The sequence below is a fragment of the Mastomys coucha genome, unplaced genomic scaffold, assembly GCF_008632895.1.
Source record: "Mastomys coucha isolate ucsf_1 unplaced genomic scaffold, UCSF_Mcou_1 pScaffold5, whole genome shotgun sequence".
Classification (NCBI taxonomy): domain Eukaryota; kingdom Metazoa; phylum Chordata; class Mammalia; order Rodentia; family Muridae; genus Mastomys; species Mastomys coucha.
In genome coordinates this window covers 7634763-7654394 of record NW_022196911.1, presented here as the reverse complement: position 1 = coordinate 7654394, position 19632 = coordinate 7634763, and the positions used below count along the sequence as shown (strand labels likewise).

The 19632-nt window shown below is 45.7% G+C and overlaps 1 long non-coding RNA gene across 2 annotated transcripts in view; it reads right to left on the bottom strand.

The window, feature by feature from the left end:
• LOC116077270 overlaps positions 1-17829 on the bottom strand; it is a 65885-nt gene extending 48056 nt beyond the window's left edge. For both annotated transcript variants that reach the window (XR_004113199.1, XR_004113200.1), the window contains exons 1-2: positions 17308-17829; positions 16819-17113 (exon numbers count right to left, since the gene is read on the bottom strand). This is a non-coding gene — a long non-coding RNA (uncharacterized LOC116077270). The remainder of the gene's footprint in view (positions 1-16818; positions 17114-17307) is intronic.
• Positions 17830-19632: the final 1803 nt, after the last annotated feature.

Sequence of the window (19632 nt, the reverse complement as noted above, 5' to 3'; positions counted from 1 at the left end):
ATGATAGATAAATGGATAGCTGATGGATAATAGATAGATAGATAGATAGATAGATAGATAGATAGATAGATAGATAGATGGATGGATGGATGGATGGATGGATGGATGGATGGATAGATAGATAGATAGATAGATAGATAGATAGATAGATAGATAGATAGATAGATAACAGTATTTCGATTATTCTCAGAGGTGCTAGAGACAGAAAAGTGAGGTTGTGAGAAGCTACTTTCAGACAGACACCATAGATGGGAAAGGTCAAGTTTTGTTTCCAATGCCAAAGGGAGCCATAGAAACTCTGGCCTCTGCCTGCAGCTGGACCCCATGGTCCCTCCCACTTCTCACCAACTGACAGCTTTAGAGGAGCCTCATTGACCAGGAAGACAGAGAAACCCCTGGGGCCTACAGAACTGCTCAGCCCCATAACAATGTCTGGTTACTCCACTGAGCTGACTTGCCAGCTGTCTATATCCCAATCCACGCCTCTGAGGGGCTTCCAGGAGGCCTTCCTTCCCTCATATCCCCTTTCAGGCCCCAAACCAAGGCCATACCCAGTGCTCCTCTCTCAGACCTGGCAGTCCCCTAAATAGTGGGCATTTGACCTTTCTTCATATGCTCAATCACACCAAAAAAGATGCACTCTGTGGCCAATGCAGGGAGCGATAAAGGAAAAGCTGACCCTGTAAAGTGGATGTCTACAGGTATAGGCACGGTGTACTCAAGTTACGGGGGGTCATTCAAAGACAAAAGAAGAGACAGGGTGATTTGACAATTAGCTAAATAAAAGGAGAACCAAGCCACAAGCAAGAGTATGTGACTAGTGTTCCAGAGAAAAAGAATAAAGTATAGCACTTGGCCACACTTTCACCCTCCCCAACCACTGTGTCCCCACCATGGCCACCAGCACACAGCAACCCAAGCACATTGCACAGGAAGCTGGCCTTCTGGAGAAGACAGAAAAAAAAATGCCCTGGCAAGTCTGAGTGTCGCTAAGGGCATGGTGCTGAAGAAAGGGCCCAGGATTGCCACATAGGCCCTGCCCTTTTCAAAGTAGTACCCTGAAATGACAAGGCTTTCTTCCAGTAAATTCCCTTTTTAGTCAAGATAATTACAGAGCTAGTTTCTGGAACTTGAAACCATACATCTTACTTAGCAAATCACAAGGGGATTACCCCCAACACTAGAACGAATGTGGGAGGAACCGAAGTACGGCAAATGAAGAACTCTCTCGGGGACAGTGATGTCATGGTTGGTGATAATAGCCAATTAAAGATCGCTTCTTCCTCTCACCAATGTTTTCCCAGGCAGAAACAGTTCAGTGATCCCCCTTTGGAGTAATCCCCTTGACTATTCTAGCCCTCGCTCAAATATACTCTCCCAGGCTGGTCACACTTTCATGGCTTATGTACTAATGGAATCTGACTGCATTTTCAAAGGAATTGTTCCTTAGCCATGAGTCTGGGCTGGAGATGTAGCTCAGTTGGTAGACTGCTTGCCTAGCAAGAATGAAGCCCTGGCTTTGATCCCCAGTGATGCAGAAACCAAACCTGGTGGTCCATGCATCCCCTGCAGTGGGAAGTAGAGTCCAGAGGATTGGGAGTTCAAGGTCATCCTCATGTTAATGATAGACTGGTTTCTGCAGATCCATGTACACAGCCACAGGAGGATCTGTCCTTTGTTGTGTTGTACAGATGATCACAAAACCATGATACTGTGGGTCCTTTTCCACTTACTGGCTAAAATGAGTGTATTAGAGCATTCCATCCAAAATGTATTGATTCTAGCTGGGCATGGTAGAACACGCCTTTTATCTCAGTACTACTAGAGTTACTGAGGCAGGAGGAGCATCCTAAGTTCAAGGCCAGTCTGAACAACAGAGTAAAAGTGTTTAAAACAAAGTGCGGATTTTTAGTATCCTAGATTTTCACAAATTGTGGCATAAGGATTATCCCTTCACAGCTCTCCACATTCACTAAATCAGGTTTGTACCAGCTCAGTCGTTCTGTCTACTCAGTCACACGAGTTTCTAAAACACTGAGAAAGGAGCGTAAGCCAAAGAGATGGCATGACAGTCAAAAGCATTTGTTGCTCTTCAGAGGACCCAAGATCAATTTCCAGAACTCAAGGTAGGCCACATCATTAAAAGCAAAAGGGTTGGGGAGAAGTGCCTTTTTGGAGAGGGGCAAGGGTTGGCAGCTCAAGACAGGGCTCCTTGGGCTGAAGAGATGGTTTAGCGGTTAAGAGCACTGACTGCTCTTCCAGAGATCCTGAGTTCAATTCCCAGCAACCACATAGTGGCTCACAACCACCTGTAATGAGATCTGACGCCCTCTTCTGGTGTATCTGAAGACAGCTACAGTGTATTCATATAAATAAAATAAATCTTAAAAAAAAAAAAAAAAGACAGGGTTCCTCCATGTAGCCCTGGCTGTCCTGGAACTCACTCTGTAGACCAAGCTGATCTAGAACTCAGAGATCCACCTGCCTCTGCCTCCCGAGTGCTGGGATCAAAGGCATGTGCCACCACTGCCAGCTGTAAATGCCATTTTTAATTTATTTTTTAATTTAGCATATACCATATTTTCATGGTGAGATTTTCAAACATTTTTTTTCTCTTTATACTTCTACCTCTTCTTTCTTAACCCCTCCCCTCCTCTTATTCCTTTCTATGCTGAGTTCCATTACTTACTCTCTGGCATATCACACACACACACACACACACACACACACACACACACACACTTAAAGCTATCTATTTAAGAGAGGACTTGTGATTTGTATTTTTTTAAATCTGGATTACCTCATCTAAAATAATATTTTCAAGATCAATCCACTTTCTTATAAATTTCATAAATCCACTTCTCTTTAGGGCAAATAAACACATTGTAGGGATTGTATAGACCACAATTTAATTATCCATTCACCTGCTGATGGGCATCTAGGCTGGCTCCATTTCTTTACTGCCATGAAGTGGTAAGCATGACTGGGCAAGCATCGAGGGTTGGGTAGAGAGTCCTTTTGGTGTGTACACAGGCGTGGAAGAGCTAGATCAAATGGTTGTTCTACTTCTAATTTTTGGAGAAACTTCTTTCACCCATTACAAAATCCCCAATCAATGCAACATGAAAAAGGAAGAGCTTATTTTGCCTGTGCTTTGAGGCTATCGTTCATCACAACGAGGAAATCATGGCAGCATCTGCAGTCAGAAAGAGATGAATATTGGTGCTCAGCTCACATTCTGGGACTCAAACAAGTGGCATCCCCCCATACTCAGAGTGGGCCATCCCACCCCAGCTCAACCTCTCTGGAAATGCTTTCACAGTCATGCCCAGAAGTTCATCTCCCAGGCTATTCTGACTCCCATGGGTATAGAGAGGATCTCTTGTAAGCATCACCTGTCAATAAAAAAGTCAATGGCCAATGAGCTGAGGCAGGAAATAGGAGGTGGAACACTGACAGGAAGAGAGAGGATTCTGGAAAATAGGAAGAGATTAAAAAAAAGACTCAGAGTGAGAGCCAGGAAAGACAAGACAGAAGACAGGTGGAGGAGGTGGGTATAAACCAGCAGGTAGAGGAGCTTAGAGAGAAGTTGAAGGAGACGCTGAGGAGACGAGTGGGCCGGAACTGAAGGAGTGGTAACTAAGTGATAGACATAGAATAGTTTAAATGGGTTAAATAAGCTAGTCAAGAAGTGATCCAAAGCTTATAGCCTAAGCACTTAATAACAACTAATTAGTCTCAGAGTCATCATTCTGGGAGCCAAAACTGGAGAAGAAAAAATGGATAAATATTTATTAACACGTGAGGTTGACAATAAAGATTAGTCATCATAATCTGGCCTCTTCTACTCCAAAAAAATTATTTCGAGTTTCATATTTTCCATGCACAATTCATTCCCCCTTTTTTGCTAGACATGATTCCATTCCATTGGTAAACCTTAATTCACCAGCTGAGGGATGGTAATGCTACAGTCTGAATAGTTGTGCTCCCCCAAAATGCGTAATTTGGAACCTAGTGCCCAATGTGATAGTATGGAGAGAGGGGAGGGAGGGGAAACAACTAGAGGACTCTCCCACTCATTAGATTCATGCCTTTATAAAAGAGGCTTCAACAAGCTCCCTGGTCCCTTCTTCCAGGGCAGGATGCAGCAGTAAACCATCATTTGTGGAGCAAAGAGCAAGCCCTGGCCAAACAACCAGTCAGCAAATTCATCTTGGATTCCTCTGCCTCAAGAAACATGAGCCATGCATTCCTGTGACCTGTAAATTATCCAGTGTAAGGTATGTTGCTATAGCAACCTAAAGAAACTAAGAGCATCTGATCTTATGACCCAGTCCTTACTAGAGATATGAGCTTCTTACTCCTATTAATGGAGTTAGTCAGATAGGAATGATGACTCATTTCCTCTTGCGTCAAAACCGTGGGCTGGCATCAAGTGCAGCATGACACTCCTAGAAGTGCTTCACACCAGAACATTGGCAGGAGGCTCCCAAATCAGCAAGAAGTTCCCAGGAAACAAACTGTCTTATGGGTCATCAATCCTCATCTAACTGTGGTGTGCATTCCTGTGGTCCTCTGTGAACTGAACTAATGTCTCTTTTAAAATATCATAGATTCTAAAAAGAAAAGCAAGTGGTAGATGATAGGTAGGTAGGTAGGTAGATAGATAGACAGACAGACAGACAGACAGATAGAGTCTTAGTTAGGGTTTCTATTGCTGTGACAAAACACCATGACCAAAAAGCAAGTTGGGGAGGAAAGTGTTTATTTGACACATCAATGTTCACTGAAGTAAGTCAGGACAGGAACTCACGGAGGGCAGGAACTTGGAGGCAGGAGCTGATGCAGAGGCCATGAAGAGGTACTGCTTACTAGCTTGCTTCCCCTGGCTTGCTCAACCTGCTTTTCTATAGAACCCAGGACTACCAGCCCAAGAATGGCCCTACCCAAATTAATCTCTAATTAAGAAAATGCCTGGCCGGGCAGTGGTGGCGCATGCCTTTAATCTCAGCACTTGGGAGGCAGAGGCAGGCAGATCTCTGAGTTCGAGGCCAGCCTGGTCTACAGAGTTCCAGGACAGCCAGGGCTATACCTTGTCTAGAAAAAACAAAAACAAAAACAAAAAACAAAAGACACATACCTGCATATATATGCATACAGAAGTATGTAGAGACTAGACAGATATCTCTTGATGTTCATGATCAACTAGTTCCTGTGCAAATATTAAAACTCTGTCATACTCAAATTCTCTAAATAACATGATGTAGTGTTTTCATCTGACCTACACACACACACACACGGCTGTGAATGTTAGATCATCTCTAGACAATCTATAAAACCAAACAATTTACAAATCAGCAGATGTGCTGCATTGTTTCAGGAACAATGAAAAAGCACAAAATCTGTGTATGTTCAGGGCAGGCTCAAGTCCTATCCCTGCCTAGTGGAATCTGCAGATAAGCACAGAAAGAGAAGGCCAAGTCTGTGTAGATATGGAGGGTGGAGAGATCCTTGCTTTATAAGATTCTTATCAAGAAATTACTGACAAAGTTCACTTGAAAATGCCCTTGGCAATTTTGCATAGTTGTCCTGCAATAACTACTCAACCCATGTAACTCCCCAAGGTCACGCTTTGTGTCATACTCTACAGAGAATGGTAATATGATGCTACACAAAATGGTCTTCCATCATAAAAGAATCACCATAAACTATTTGCTTCTAGCACCGATCCTTACCCCTAGCTGTGACAGCCAACCACACCCACATGTTCCTCAAGAAAAGCAAAATTGGAAGCAGACAAACTCCCCATTTGTCTCAAGGCCTCAGTGGACTTTCTTAGCAAGGTTCCAATGGGCTAAGCCAGAGAAGTTCTCCTTTCTCTAGACAACAATAGAAGTAGAGATGAAAAGAGAGGAGCGGGGGAAGGGGGAGAGGAGGAAAGGAAAAGACAAGAGGAGAAGGAACCTAAAGGGAGGGGAGCAGAAGAGGTTTCAAATGGCTCTCTTCCCTATTTATTTCTTTTGATCAAGAATTTAATTTAGGTCAGGTGTAGTGGCACATGCCTTTAATCCAAGGACCCAGAAGGCAGAGCAGGTAGATCTCTATGAGTTTCAAGCCAATGTAAAAGTAACTTTTATTTTCCTGATGTAATTTTCACCTCAGAGGCTAACTGCCTCCATCTGCTAACCTAGGCCTCGTCCTGGAAGCTCCTAGCCTCTGTATAATCTTATCTAGGCCTAGAATGTTTTCAGCCTCTGAAGCTTGCTGAATATGCTCACTAGAACTAGAAAATTCATTCTGATCTCTGGCTAGCTGGTCAACTTAGCTGTTCTGACTCAAAACTCCTCTCCAAGCTGACTGATTCAATCTGGCTTTTTTGGCTTCTGACTGAATGATTCTGCTTGGCTTCATACTAAGTTTGACAATATGTTCAAATCTTCTGGCTCATTCTCATTCTCTGGCTTATTCTGTCTATCTGTGTCTAGCTTGTTCTCTCCTTGTACTCTGTCTCTGTACAACTGTCCCAGTAAAACTGCCCCTCTCCTCTCACAGCTCCCTTTTAAGTAGCCTTTCTTTCCTCTCTGTTTTCATGAGACTTGGTCAGATCCTTTTTTGTCAAATCTCTCTCTGATTGGTCACTTTGTCTGCCACTCAATTAGACATCACTTTCAAACATGGGTGCCTCCTTCTACAAACCAACTTTACCTTCACTGTTTGGGATTAAAGCTGCGTACTAAGGGCTTGTCTCTAGTCCAGCCAGAGGGATTCAATGTATGTGCTAAATCTGAGCCACACCACAACTAGAAACAGGTTTTTCCAGACAACGATACAATTTCAGGGTTTACAGTGTGATCAAATATCCTGCAAGAGGCCAGCCTGGTTTACACAGAGTTTCAGGATAGACAGAGCTATATAATAGACAGACCCTGTCTCTGGCGGGGGGGGGGGGGGGGGGGGACTGGGTGGAGTCCTGCTAGAAGCCATTCATGCTAGTGCAGTTTAGACCACACATCTGCCCAAGTGCAACATCTAAAGCTGTTAGGGAGAAATTTCTCATTGGAAATCATTTTCAGGTTTCTCCAGGTGGGACTGCTGGACAACCTCACAATTTCCCTTCCTGATCTGGCATTCTGCCACCTTACATGAAAAGTCGACTTGACAACAATGTTATCCCTAAAGGGGACACCTGTTCAGTTTCCTACCTTTAATCCAAGTAAAGAACATGCCATCAAATTTGTGCTTGATGAGCTGCCCACCATCTGGGGCTTCTGTGTTCCTCTGTGTCTTGTGGCCCTATGCAATGTCTACTGCTAACAAATGACAGGATGTTTGATGAGAATTTGAAGATACTCTTGGATGGATGGATGGATGGATGGATGGATGGATGGATGGATGGATGATGGATGGATAGATGGATGGATAGATGGATGGATGGCTTCTGGAGCTAGAGTCAAGAACGAATCAAAAATCTAGTGTGAACCAATAGAGATCCAGCAATAAAAGATGGCTAGACACAAATTAAGGTGACCTAGGGGAAAGTTTACCTGAGAGACTTCAGTGTACCTTGTATGTCACAGCCACCATGGGGTTTGTTCTAGCAGGGCCCCCTTTCTTGGCTCCTTTTTTCTTTTCTTTTCTTTTTCCATTTTTTATGTGCATGTTGTACACATTGGTGTGCTTAAATATAATAATTAGGACAGGAGCAAGAGGTGTGTACAGTTAAGCCTTCCTGGAGACATAGTACCTCATGTGGGTGTCTCCACTCTGTTCACGAAGGCAATTTGATAAGAAGCTGTTGATTGGGCCAGCATCTTGGCACATACCTACAATACTTGGGAAGTAGAGCAGGAGTTATTGGGAATTCAAGGCCATCCTTGGCTACATGAAACTTCATCCAAAAAAAAATGTTAATCTATAAGCCACTGCCAATAGCTGCAGGGAGCAGCCTGGCTCCCACAAGAGGAATTGCTCCTGAGTGCACTGTCTGCATCATAAAACATATCTCTGCCTGCTGGCTAGGTCTTGCTGTTCCTGGACTCCAGGGTGATGGCTGGGTTAGAGCAATGACTTATCTCTGTGCCTTCACCCTTGAAGGAGGAAGGATGAGATCATGAGTTAGGGAGACAGAGCTATCTTTGTGATGAGCATGTCTGTGAAGACTCAAGCAGGAGTTTGCCCTAGAGTAAAGGAGACTGCACACTGCAAAATGAAGGCAGCAAGGCCAGGCTTGCATCCTGCTTCTAATGACTTTGTGGGTCCAGATGAGGACTCAGTGCTTTTTATCCAAAGCAGCTTCTACGTGCTTGGTTCTGAGACAGATACCATGGTCTGTTGTGAGTAACCCCTGCATTATGCATGTGCCTATATGAATAACAAGTGTCTTAGGGTTTCTATTGCTGTGATAGGGCACCATGACCAAAGCAAGTTGGGGAGGAAAAGGGTTTATTTGCTTTATACTTCCACATCACTGTTCATCACTGAAGGATGTCAGGACAGGAACTCAACCCTAGCAGGAACCTGGAGGTAGGAGCCGACACAGAGGCGTGCTGCTTCCTGGCTTATCCGTCATCCTTTCTTATAGAACCCAAGACGACACCAGCCCAGAGGTGGCCCCACCCATTTGAGCTGAGCTGTCCCACATCAATCACTAATTAAGAAAATGTCCTATAGCTGGATCTTATGGAGGCACTTTCTTAATTGCCTTTCAGATAACAATAGCATGTGTCAAGTTGACATAAAACTAGCCAGGACAATGAGATTTTGACAGATCTAGCACAGTGCTGAGCCCACAGTAAACACTCAGGGTGTAGCATGGATCAATGGTCACATTCAGAGCAACAAGGTCACTGTGTGGACGTAAAGAACAATTGGCGTCTGACCTACCCTGCATCTTTTGTGGTACAGAACTGCTATATGTTTTGAAAGTAGGGCTTTGTGTGACCCTCACTTTGAGGACTGTGACAGTGTCTGTATAGTAAAGTGGTCCAACAGTAGAAGTTGTCACCTAGGTCCTGCCAAGCTAGCTCTACCACCTCTGAGTCATTTTTGCTGGACCAGTTTACTGCTTCTGGGTGCCTATGTTCCCCACCTTGGCATGGACTCCCTTCTACATGGGGCTTTTGTGAGAGTAATATTTCAACAGGCAAACAGTACATAGAATAGAGTTATAACTCTACTATGGAATTGGGACAATGACTGATCTGGCTTCTTCCCACTGAATGGGGGTGGCAGCCTTGGCAACTGGGGTAGCCCTCCTTGGGTCTACTTAAAAGTCCCCCAACTGCATCAGTAATTCCATGTATATAAGAGCCAAGTAATAGAAAAAAGGGGGATGTGTGTCCCTGCCTGGTACCTGGAAAGAGATGTGAGAGAAAAGTAAGGGCAACAGCTCTGAGCACTTTAAGTCCTGGACAGGGAGCCTAGTCCAGATAGGACAGAACAAGGGTTAGCTTTCAAATGTCCAGATCACAGTCCAGGAGAAATTCCCCCTCCATTTTGTTTTGTGCTTTGTTTGTTTGTTCATTTTGTTTTTGTTTTATTTTGATGGTTTATTTGGGTTTTGTTATTATTTTATTCCAAGACGGGGTTTGAGAGGGATGTTACCAGGGTCTGATTTTAGGCACTTTGATGGTTCTTGGAGTGGCTAGCATCAGCCTGAAGGCTTCTAGAGAGGGAGAGAGAGGAAAGGATTTATCCATCAATATTTATGTTAGAACAGTAGTAGGCTTGTCTTTCTCAGTTGCAGGTAGGCAGTGTGTATTGTTGAAACAGAGCCAAGATCGAGATATCCTGCATCTGGGTTCATGTGGTTTTCATAGTAACAAAACAAAGGAAGTCAGAATCCAAGGCACTTTTCAAATGCATTAGTGGAAACATCAGACAAGCAGGTTGTAGCAAATTGAGACATCTCTGCTAAAGTCTGTATCTGTTATCCAACGACATATTCTAAATTTTTAAATTTGTGGAAGCTTGCAGGAGTCGTCTGATAAGTTAATACATCTCTAAAGGATTTGTGTGATGTTAGGTCAGACACACGTGGGCAACAAATGGCTACTAAGTGAGCTGAAGACAGCCAGCCCAAGGTAGTCTAGCTCTGTATATAACACTACAGCTCTCCATAGTGGCCAAGTTCTAATTGATCAATCAGCCTTATAGAATCCTCAGTGTAGATGTGTGTACTGGCTGGTTTATGTCAACCTGACGCAGGCTGTAGTTATCAGAGAGGAAGGAACCTCAGGTGAGAAAATTTCCTCACGGGAGCCAGCTGTAAGACATTTTTCTCAATTAGGGATCAACGGGAGGGCCCAGCCCACCATAGTGGGTGGTGCTATCCCAGAGCTGGTGTTCCTGGAGAAAGCAGCTTGAGCAAACTAGGGAAGCAAGCCAGTAAGCAGCACCCCTCCAAGGCTTCTGCGCCAGCTTCTGCCTCCAGGCCCTGCCCTGTTTGAGTTTCTGTCCTGACTTCCTTCAACAACGAACAGCAATGTGGAAGTATAGGGCAAATAAACTCTTTCCTCCCTAACTTAACTCCCATGGTGTTTCCTCAGAACATTAGTAACCCTAAGACAATGTGGTAGCTCCTACTGCTGCTACTGTTAGCATTTTGTCTAAACTCTGCCCCACAGTTGCCTGGCAACAGCCAGGTGTGCCTGACTCACTCACTATCCAAGGGGCTGCTTGCCCGCTCCTCTCTCTTGCTCTTTTGTCTTTCTGCTCCCCCTCTCTCTTCATGGTCAGCCTCTACCCCTCTACACTCTCTCTCTCTCTCTCTCTCTCTCTCTCTCTCTCTCTCTCTTTCTGTCTCTACTCCCTTCTCAAACCCCCTCCCCATGCCCTGAATAAACTCTATTCTATACTATACCTTCCAGCCCTTCCCCCATACTTGACTATACATCTACCAAACATATTCCTTCTCTCCCTTATTTTTTTTATAAAAGGCTAAAACACAACAGCTGCTTCTTATTCTTCTTCCTCTTCTTCTTTCTCCTCTTCCTCCTTTTCCTCTTCCTCCTCTTCCTCCTCTTGTTCTTCATTTCTTCTTCTGAGAGCTTGAGTTCAAATGGCCAAGGATTTACCTAAGAAATCCTCACTGAACAGAACCAATTGTGTCAAATCTCTCACCTCTCTTTGTCTCATTGCAAGCACCACACTTCCCTGTCTGCCTCTGCCCCAGGCAAGGTCAGGTTAAGATAGAGCCCTGGTGAAGAGGTCAAAAACTCCCTTCTCTGACTGTAACCCAATGGAAAAAGGACTGTGTCCTCCAGATCCAGAAGCCAGTCTGCCAAACCCCCCGCCCCCAGGCTGCTCTGTCACAATAGAAGACCAGCCCTCTCAGCAGAAACCTGTCCTTTGAACCAAGGGCTATCTCATGTAGAGCTGTGCAGAAAAGGAAAGTGTTGCAGTCTCCCAGCCAGCAGGCAGGAGCTGGACCTGTCCAGACTGCCTGGCTGCTCCAGAAGACTGTAGAAAAGGCAGAGTCCCCAGCCCAGCAAGCACATGGACTGGGTGTTCCCCCTCATCTAGAGAGCTCAGTGTATACTAGAACAAATAATTAAGGCTATGAAAAAAAAACCTAACTGCAAAGGCATGCAGCTAAGCACTAGTCTGAAAACCAATTTATTTAAACAACTTTTGAAAGGCCTATATAACAAAGATCTGATATTAAATGGGAAAGGAAAAGAGTAAATTCCCCTTCCTCTCTTTTTCCAAATACACACACACACACACACACACACACAAAACAAAAAGCTAAGCAGAGAAATCCATTATTTTATTGTTTTATTTGATTTCATTTTCTTAGTCTCCTGTGGCTCAGGGTGGCCTTGAACTATTTAGTCAAAACAACCTTCAACTTTTGATCCTCCTGTCTCTGCCTTTCTAGTATTGGTTTGCACATGTGCACCCCCACACCAGTTTATGCAATGCTGAAGACCTAGCTCAGGGGTTAACGCATATCAATAAGCACTCCACCAACTAAGCTACATCCCCAGCCTCAGGAAACTATTTTCAGCAGAGGAATTTCCAAACAGAAATCCTTTATTGCTCTCTCAGAAGTCTGGGGTCCTGCAGACACTGCGGCCACATCCAGCCTAGTATCCCTGGAGCCGCCTGTCTGAGCCACAAGAGAATGGTATAAATTTCAACCTCCTTCTTACTCAGTGACCTATCCAATCAGTGCTTGGATTGTAAAGAAGAAAAGGCCTTATAAATGCAATTGGCTTGGGTGATTTACAGTGCAGATGTGGAGAAGCAGCCCCGCCTGGCATCCTAACAGGACCTGACATAACCATCTCTAGAGAGGGAGCTCTGAGGGCATGCGCCAGCCTTCATTAATAGCTAACCATCTCATATTGGAAAAATGCTCTCCGCCAGCGGAATTTCCCGTTAGACTGGATAGCAATGTCTGATGCCACTAAGATATAAATGGAGTTGAAAAAGCAAGACTCTGAGAAGGCAGGCTGTTGTGGGAGGGGCAGAAGGCACACAGTATAACACAATATTTTCGCCCTGACTTCACAGACAACTAAAATGCATAGGACAACATCTTCAAAACCAAAAATTCGTGAAAAGCAGGGTGTTCTCCGTAGTGAGAATTTTGATTTCTTTTTAAAAACCCGGCTGTGTTATGGGAATATGTTTTTGTTTTAATCCCAGGTGTGGGATATGGGCCTGTTTCAGACTTCTGTCTCATGCTCTATCAGGGGTGTGATTCTGCCAGCTGGAGATAGGTTTGCATTTGGAATTTTGGGGACTCTTGAGAGGCTATAAAAATTCCAGAGGCAGCTGGGCAGTGCATACCTTTAATCCCAGCACTTGGGAAGCAGAGGCAGGTGGATTTCTGAGTTGGAGGCCAGCCTGGTCTACAGAGTGAGTTCCAGGACAGCCAGGGCTATACAGAGAATCCCTGTCTCAAAATCAATCAATCAATCAATTAATCAATCCGGCTTCAGCTTCTGCTGCTGGTTCCTGCTGTTTGGAGACATTCTGATGACAAAGATTGTACTTGCCTCTAGGAACTCACCCTGGTCAGCCCCTAATCAGCAGGAATAGTCTAAGGAGGTCTATGTCCGCCTCCCCCTCTAACCTTCTTTTCCCCCTACCTAGTGTTGGGGGGTAGAAAAGGATTGGGGTAGATAAGGGTGGTGGGAAAAAGGACCCAATAAAGTAGCCAAAACGTATGGTTTCAGTTCTTAGCCTTAATTGAACCACTCCATGTGAGAACATCCTAGACCCCGCGGAGAAACCAGCCTCAAACTCACTTCCAAGAAATCTTTCAAAGACCTTGAATGTGAACAGCTGGGGTATCACTCAGGGCCAGCCGCTCAGCCTTCTGGAGCTGAGACTCCTGAAGAGAACTGTGCCTCCGTTCTTCAAACAGGATGCTGCGTTCCGGACCTCTTTTACTTTCCGTATAAACAGTCTCTTGTCTTGAGAAGCGTGTGCTTAGCATATGCTGCTGCTACAAGTCACTGGGTTTGTTCTCATCCCCAAAGGTTCTAACAATGCAAAGAGGATTCAGAATAAACGCTCCTAACAGGGGCTGGAGAGACCGCTCAGCTATTAAAGGCAACTGGTTGCTCTTGCAAAGGACCTGGGTTTGCTTCCCATAACCCACACAGCAGCTCATAACCAACTGTAACTCCAGTTCCAGAGCCCCTTTCTAGACTCTGCCGGAACCGTATACGCATGTAGCGCTTGCATACGTACAAGCACACGTTCATACACATAAAACAAAATTAAAAAAAAAAAAACTCAAAATAAATTGTTCCGGCTTCCAAGTTGCAAGTGCACACAATGAAAAAAAAAAAAGGTGCTGTGAAAAACATCATTACATTCTATTTTAAGCAGCTGGAGTCAAGGGAAGAGGAATCGTTAAACTAAATGGGAGCAATAAAACGCCTGTAGATCGGATGGCAGAAGTTGGCACTGCATCAGTGCAAAGAAACAGGGCTGTATGGTTTCCTAAATTCTGCCTCAGTGGGAGAAAGCTACATGGTGTCCGGATGCCTAGAATTCACAAAAGCTGCAAGGGCTTGGAAGGGAGAAAACCCATCCTTGCATGGTGACGGACTCCGTGTCTGTGTTTCGAATCCTCAGGCTTGCGGAGCCGGCCCCACCCGGAGACACTAAGTACACGCACGTACGTGTACTGACAAATAACGCTGTCCTGGGCGTTTCCCCGCCTCTCCCACGCCCACACACTCTCTCTCTCTCTCTCACTTTCCTTCTCCCTCTCCCTTTCCTACATTCATTAAATACGATTTAGTCTGAGCTATGTTTTCAGGATAAATTAGTGAGCTTTCTGATGCTGTTATATAATACCATGACCAAAAGCTGCCTGAGGAGAAACGGACCTGTTTCAGCTTACAGGTCCAAGTAGGGCAGGAGCGCAGAGCAGGACCTTGGAGGCAGAAACGGAAACAGAGTCCCAGGGAGCGCTGCTCACTGCCTGCCTCCTGACAGCTTATTTAAGCTGCTTATAGAACCCAGGACCACCTGCCCAGGCTCCTCCCACCGTGGGCTGGGCCTTCTCACATCAATCATTAGTCTAGAAAATGCCCCCACAGACCTGCCCAGAGACCAATCTGATGGGGGCATTTCCTCAGTTGAGATTCCCCTTTCCCAGGAGTCTCTAGCTCTTATCAAACTGACAGAAACTAACCAGCTCAGGGCTATCCTCTATGTATATACACTTTAGGACTCAAAGCAGGTATTCCTGGGCCTCTGTAGTTCAGAGACCCCGAGGAAGGGCCTGTGGCACCCAATTATAGCCTGGGTGGCCCTCATCAAGGTGACTTGTAGCATTTTTTTTCCCGACTGAGCTAAGATTTTTTGTTTTCCTGACTAGTAAGATCAGAGCAGAGCAGTCTAGGCTTTAGGCTTTAGACATCCAATAGGGATACTGATTCTGTGGGACCAACAACTCTGGTGTCATATCTGACACAGGGCAGGTACGCAGCACATATATACAAAAACCACACACAACACACACACATACCAATGAAGAATTTTTTTCAAATAATTTCTTTTTATCTCGTGTGCATTGGTGTTTTGCCTGCATATATGTCTGTTGCAGGTCAGGGGGAGCTGGAGTTACAAAGATAGTTGTGAACTGACATGTGGGAGCTGGAAATTGAATTCATCTGGAAGAGCAGCCAGTGCCCTTAGCCACTGAGCCATCTCTCCAGCCCCCAAACCCCAATGAGTTTTTGTTTGTTTTGTTTTGTTCTTAAATCCAGTGCCCAGGCCCACGTTCCCGAAGGCCCATAAGTAAGTAGAGCTGGCTAATGGTGCTCCACAGAAGATGTGGAGCCTACTGATGTCTGCTGGACACCAGGGATGCTTCACAAACCTACATTACCAACCAGTTCTTATAGAGGTAAACTCGGTAGCCCTTGAGGTAGGCCTTAAGGGTTGGCTGCCTTGTAGGATTGAGAAAAGGAGGAATTATCTTCTCCTAGGGCAAAATGAAGTGTTCACGGCTTCTCTTGTTACTTACACACGTGAGGAGGGTGAGCAGAAGCTGCGCCCTTGAAGCCATGACAGACGACGGCAGCTGGTCTGTCCATGTGGAAAAAAACAAGGGATTATCTTCCAAGTCCTCTGGCCTTTGGAGGTTGGTGTAGGACTGTGGCAACCCTGAGCAGGACACTGGTCTCTAGTCCACCCACAGACAGTAGAGAATTGTGCCTCGATCCCTGATGGGTCTAGGTGGATGATGGAGAGTCCAGCTGCATTGACACAAGAGAACTCCTGCTGCCAATGGGCTGGACATTGATTATCAGCAGGGCAAGGGCTAGGAATGAGGAATTTACTCAGGATGACTGAGTATCAAGTCAGGGTTGATGCTGGCTAAACTGACCTAACTGGATTCTTGCTAAAAGTAGGCTCTTGGAGATATCTCCAAAGATGGGGTCCTTAGCTGAAGAAGCCTGGCTAGTGTTTGGTCAAGGAGGGACTCTCTGAAGGAACATAGCAGCCAATCCAATTATTCTTCCCCCATGGCTCTGGGGACTATGATGGAAAGTGGGGAAGGAGAAAGAGAAAGGGAGGGGAGGAGAGAGAAGAGGGGGGAACAGACTGAAAGACAGGACAGACCCCGGAGCAGCAAGCCAGGTACAAAAAGTAGTGTTGGGTGAGCAGAAAGATGCTTCCTCTGATGGTTTACATCAACAATCAAAGAAGAAGCAGGAGGCTGACTTCCCAGAGCGCCTGCCAGTCCACCGTGCTCTTCTCAGTCTTCTTGAGTCTCTTCTGAGGTAGAAGAACTCACACAGCTCAGCTAGCTAGAGACATGGCAGCTATAATGTCCAATATCACAAGTACCAGGCTATGTAGCTTTGTGGTTTTACCACAAACTTCTAGAAAGATTTCTAGAATGTCTAAAGTGGAAGGGCTGGTGGGTAACATCCTAAAACCCCTGAATGCCATCGTCCTGGAAAACACTGCAGGGGTTGGGATTTCCCAGTGTATATCTTTCTAAGAAAATTCAACGGGCTTGCTGAGATGGCTCAGTGGTTAAGAGCACTGACTGCTCTTCCAAAGGTCCTGAGTTCAAATCCCAGCAACCACATGGTGGCCCACAGTCATCCATAAAGAGATCTGACGCCCTCTTCTGGTGTGTCTGAAGACAGCTACTTATACATACTCACATATAATAATAAGTAAATCTTTCTTTTAAAAGTTATTTACTAAAAAAAAAAAAGAAAATTCAAACAGAGGCAGGGTTCCAGGTTGCCAGAAGCACATAGAGCCTACAACTTTCCCCTCTACACTCCATTAACACAATCAAGATCCCCCCTCCCCTGAAGCACTTACCGCTCTCAAGCTGTGGGTGCTCAGAACACAGGAGAGACCAAATGGGCAGTCAGTGGAACGAGAAGTGATTGGAAGTAGCACAAGCCAGCGTGCACCAGAAGCCAGCGTGCACCAGAAGCCAGCGTGCACCAGATGCCAGCGTGCACCAGATGCATTCTGTGTGAAACACTTCGTGTAAATCACTTTTGTACTGACTGATAGGATCTTCCCACAGTGGAGTAGATTCAGAGGTTAGAGTACGTCGTCCCTCACCCCAGGCCTTGGTGACCATGAATAGGAACTCTAGGGTCTGCACCTGTGAATGCCAAAACACAAGGGAAAAACAGAGAACGAGAGTCAGAAGCCATGAGAGAACAGGAGATAAAAGCCATGTGACTCTGATACCCACTAAGAAGGGCAGAAGCAGGGCCCACTGCTCTGCTCTGTCTATAGGACAGGAGAGCAAGCCTCAGAGGGGCCAGGAGGAGAATAGCAGAGGTGACATCTTACTGAAGCCTGATGGCCCATGTTAACTGCATCACGGTGAGAAATGTAGGTCAGTGAAGAAATAAGAGGGACACCTCCTCCAGGAAGCCAGGCTGTGCAACAAGGGCCAAACGAAACTAATCCCTTTGATGTGGAATTGAACTGTATGACCGAACAGGAAGAGGAAAGCCACCAGGCAGCCCAGAACGGAGTCCTCTTCCCAGGAGATGTAGCAGACGTCTCTTGGCATGAACCACGCTTCGAAAATCTGCCACTTGCCCCGGGCCCCTCCCTGCAGCATCATTAGAACAAAGGCCACACTGTTGGTACTCTCAATGTCCCCTTCCTGCCGACATGCCTGAGAACATTTGCAAGTATAATCTGGCCAGCTATGTGCAGCAACCCTCTAAAGGGACAAAGCATGTGCTGTGGCCATCCCTGTGGGTTTCCAGGGCCCCCACTGGACTGCAGTCACCACGCTCTGCGTGGCTCCCGAGGCTCCCAAATGCTGCCTGAGATCGCGAAGTATTTAACACACTCCGTGAGCAGAACGTCCGCTCTGAAAGCAGGGAGACCAACCGCCTTTCAGTCGTGCGCCCATTCCTTCAGACCTTTGACCTCCATCCAGTTAGCTGGCTATTCTGACAAAACCCTCACATACAAAGATCAGCTAGCTACTCTCTCCCTTCTAGGGCCTCAGCAAGAGGTAGGTGCTCCTCTCCCCACATTCTAATCTTTAAACCTCAACGTTAGGTACCGGCAAGATGAGACCTCGGTACCCAGACTGGGCAAGAGAAATGATAAGACTCCTTTCCTCTCCTCCCTCCCATGAAGGCGGCGGCGGTGGTGGTGGTGGTTGTTATTTACGAACAGATACTCACATTTCCCTGAGATAACCCCAAAGTACAAGAATTACCAGAAACCAAGTTCAAAATAATGATAGATTATTAGAGAGCGTCCCCAGTCCCTCCACCCCACCCCCTACCCCAGCCACAGCACCCTCATCTCCTTCAGGAAGTCCACAGAGCTGGAAAGATAGAGAAATAAAGCAGTAAAGAGAGGCTCCATTTGAAGGGTAAACTGAGGCCTGGTTAGTCAGACTCTTTGAAAATGACCCCCAAATTGCCCTTGCTCCATTAGAAAAAAACAAAAAACAAAACAGAACAAAAACCTTGTCTGGTTTTTGTTTTGTTTTTTTAATGGAAATGAATCAAAAATGTTTATTCAAACACACTTTACACTGGCTGAAAACAATAAAATTGATACCCTGTTCAGATATTTCCCCTCCTCAGCATTGGGAAATGCCAGCATTGAATTGAGGGGAGGGAGGGAGGAAAGGAGGGAAGGGGGAGGGAGAGAGGGAGAGAGAGAGAGAGAGAGAGAGAGAGAGGAAAAAGGAGGAAGAGGAGGAGGAAGAGGAGAAAGGGGAGGAGGAGGGGGAGGAGGAGGCCTTTAATCCCATCTGTGAAAATGACCTAGCAAAGAAAAAGAAAGGAAAAAAATAAAAACCACGGGGGGTGGGGTTCAGGCTCCTACTCAAGTCCCTACTGCCCTGGTCCCTCCCTATCTTATTCCCACCTGCAAACCCCTTACTCTGCAAACCTCAGGGAGGTCAGCTCAGTAAGGTGGCACTTTCCCCAGGTCTCCAGGGTTCCTGTGGCTACGCCTTTTTAGATGTTAATTCTGTGATCCACAGAAAGGCTTTCAATAGAAGCTCTTAGGTAATGAAAGAACCCAATGGGGTTTAAAGTCCTGGCAAGCTGACACCAGCTCAGTCCCAGAAAAGGGACAAAGGCACGCTGCAGAACGGGTTTGGCCTGGAATTGAAACCACTCAGAGAGGAAAAAGTTTGCTATAGAGGCAGGTGTCACTTCCAGAGGGAACTTAGCAAGGGGCCCGTTTCCCAGTATAAGTTTATTTAACTCAAGAGGTTTCATTTGGGCCTGAGCAGCTCTTTATTCCCAGACACCAGAAAGAACTGCCAAAAGAGAAGGCAATATTTAAATATTTAAGATTCATATTCAAGCAAGGAAAGGTTTCTATGACTGCATTAGCCATGTTAAGCTGCAGAGTAGAACTATGTTTAAGCAGGCTTGTCCACATTGGACACTTACTGTGGAAGTGTCTTTTCATTGGTGAGACTGAAGAGTTTCAAACTCAGTGTTTGCTGGTCCAAGGATTAAGGAAAGCAAAGTGGGATCACATCAGGCTCTGTTTACACAGTGAATGACTGAGATTGCGGGGGACACACCAAGAGGGGATGCTCTCAAGAGCACAGCCCAGGCTCACTCGGATGTACCAGCCCCGGAGGGGAGGCGGGGAGCGGTGTCTTGGTAGCCCCAGACACCC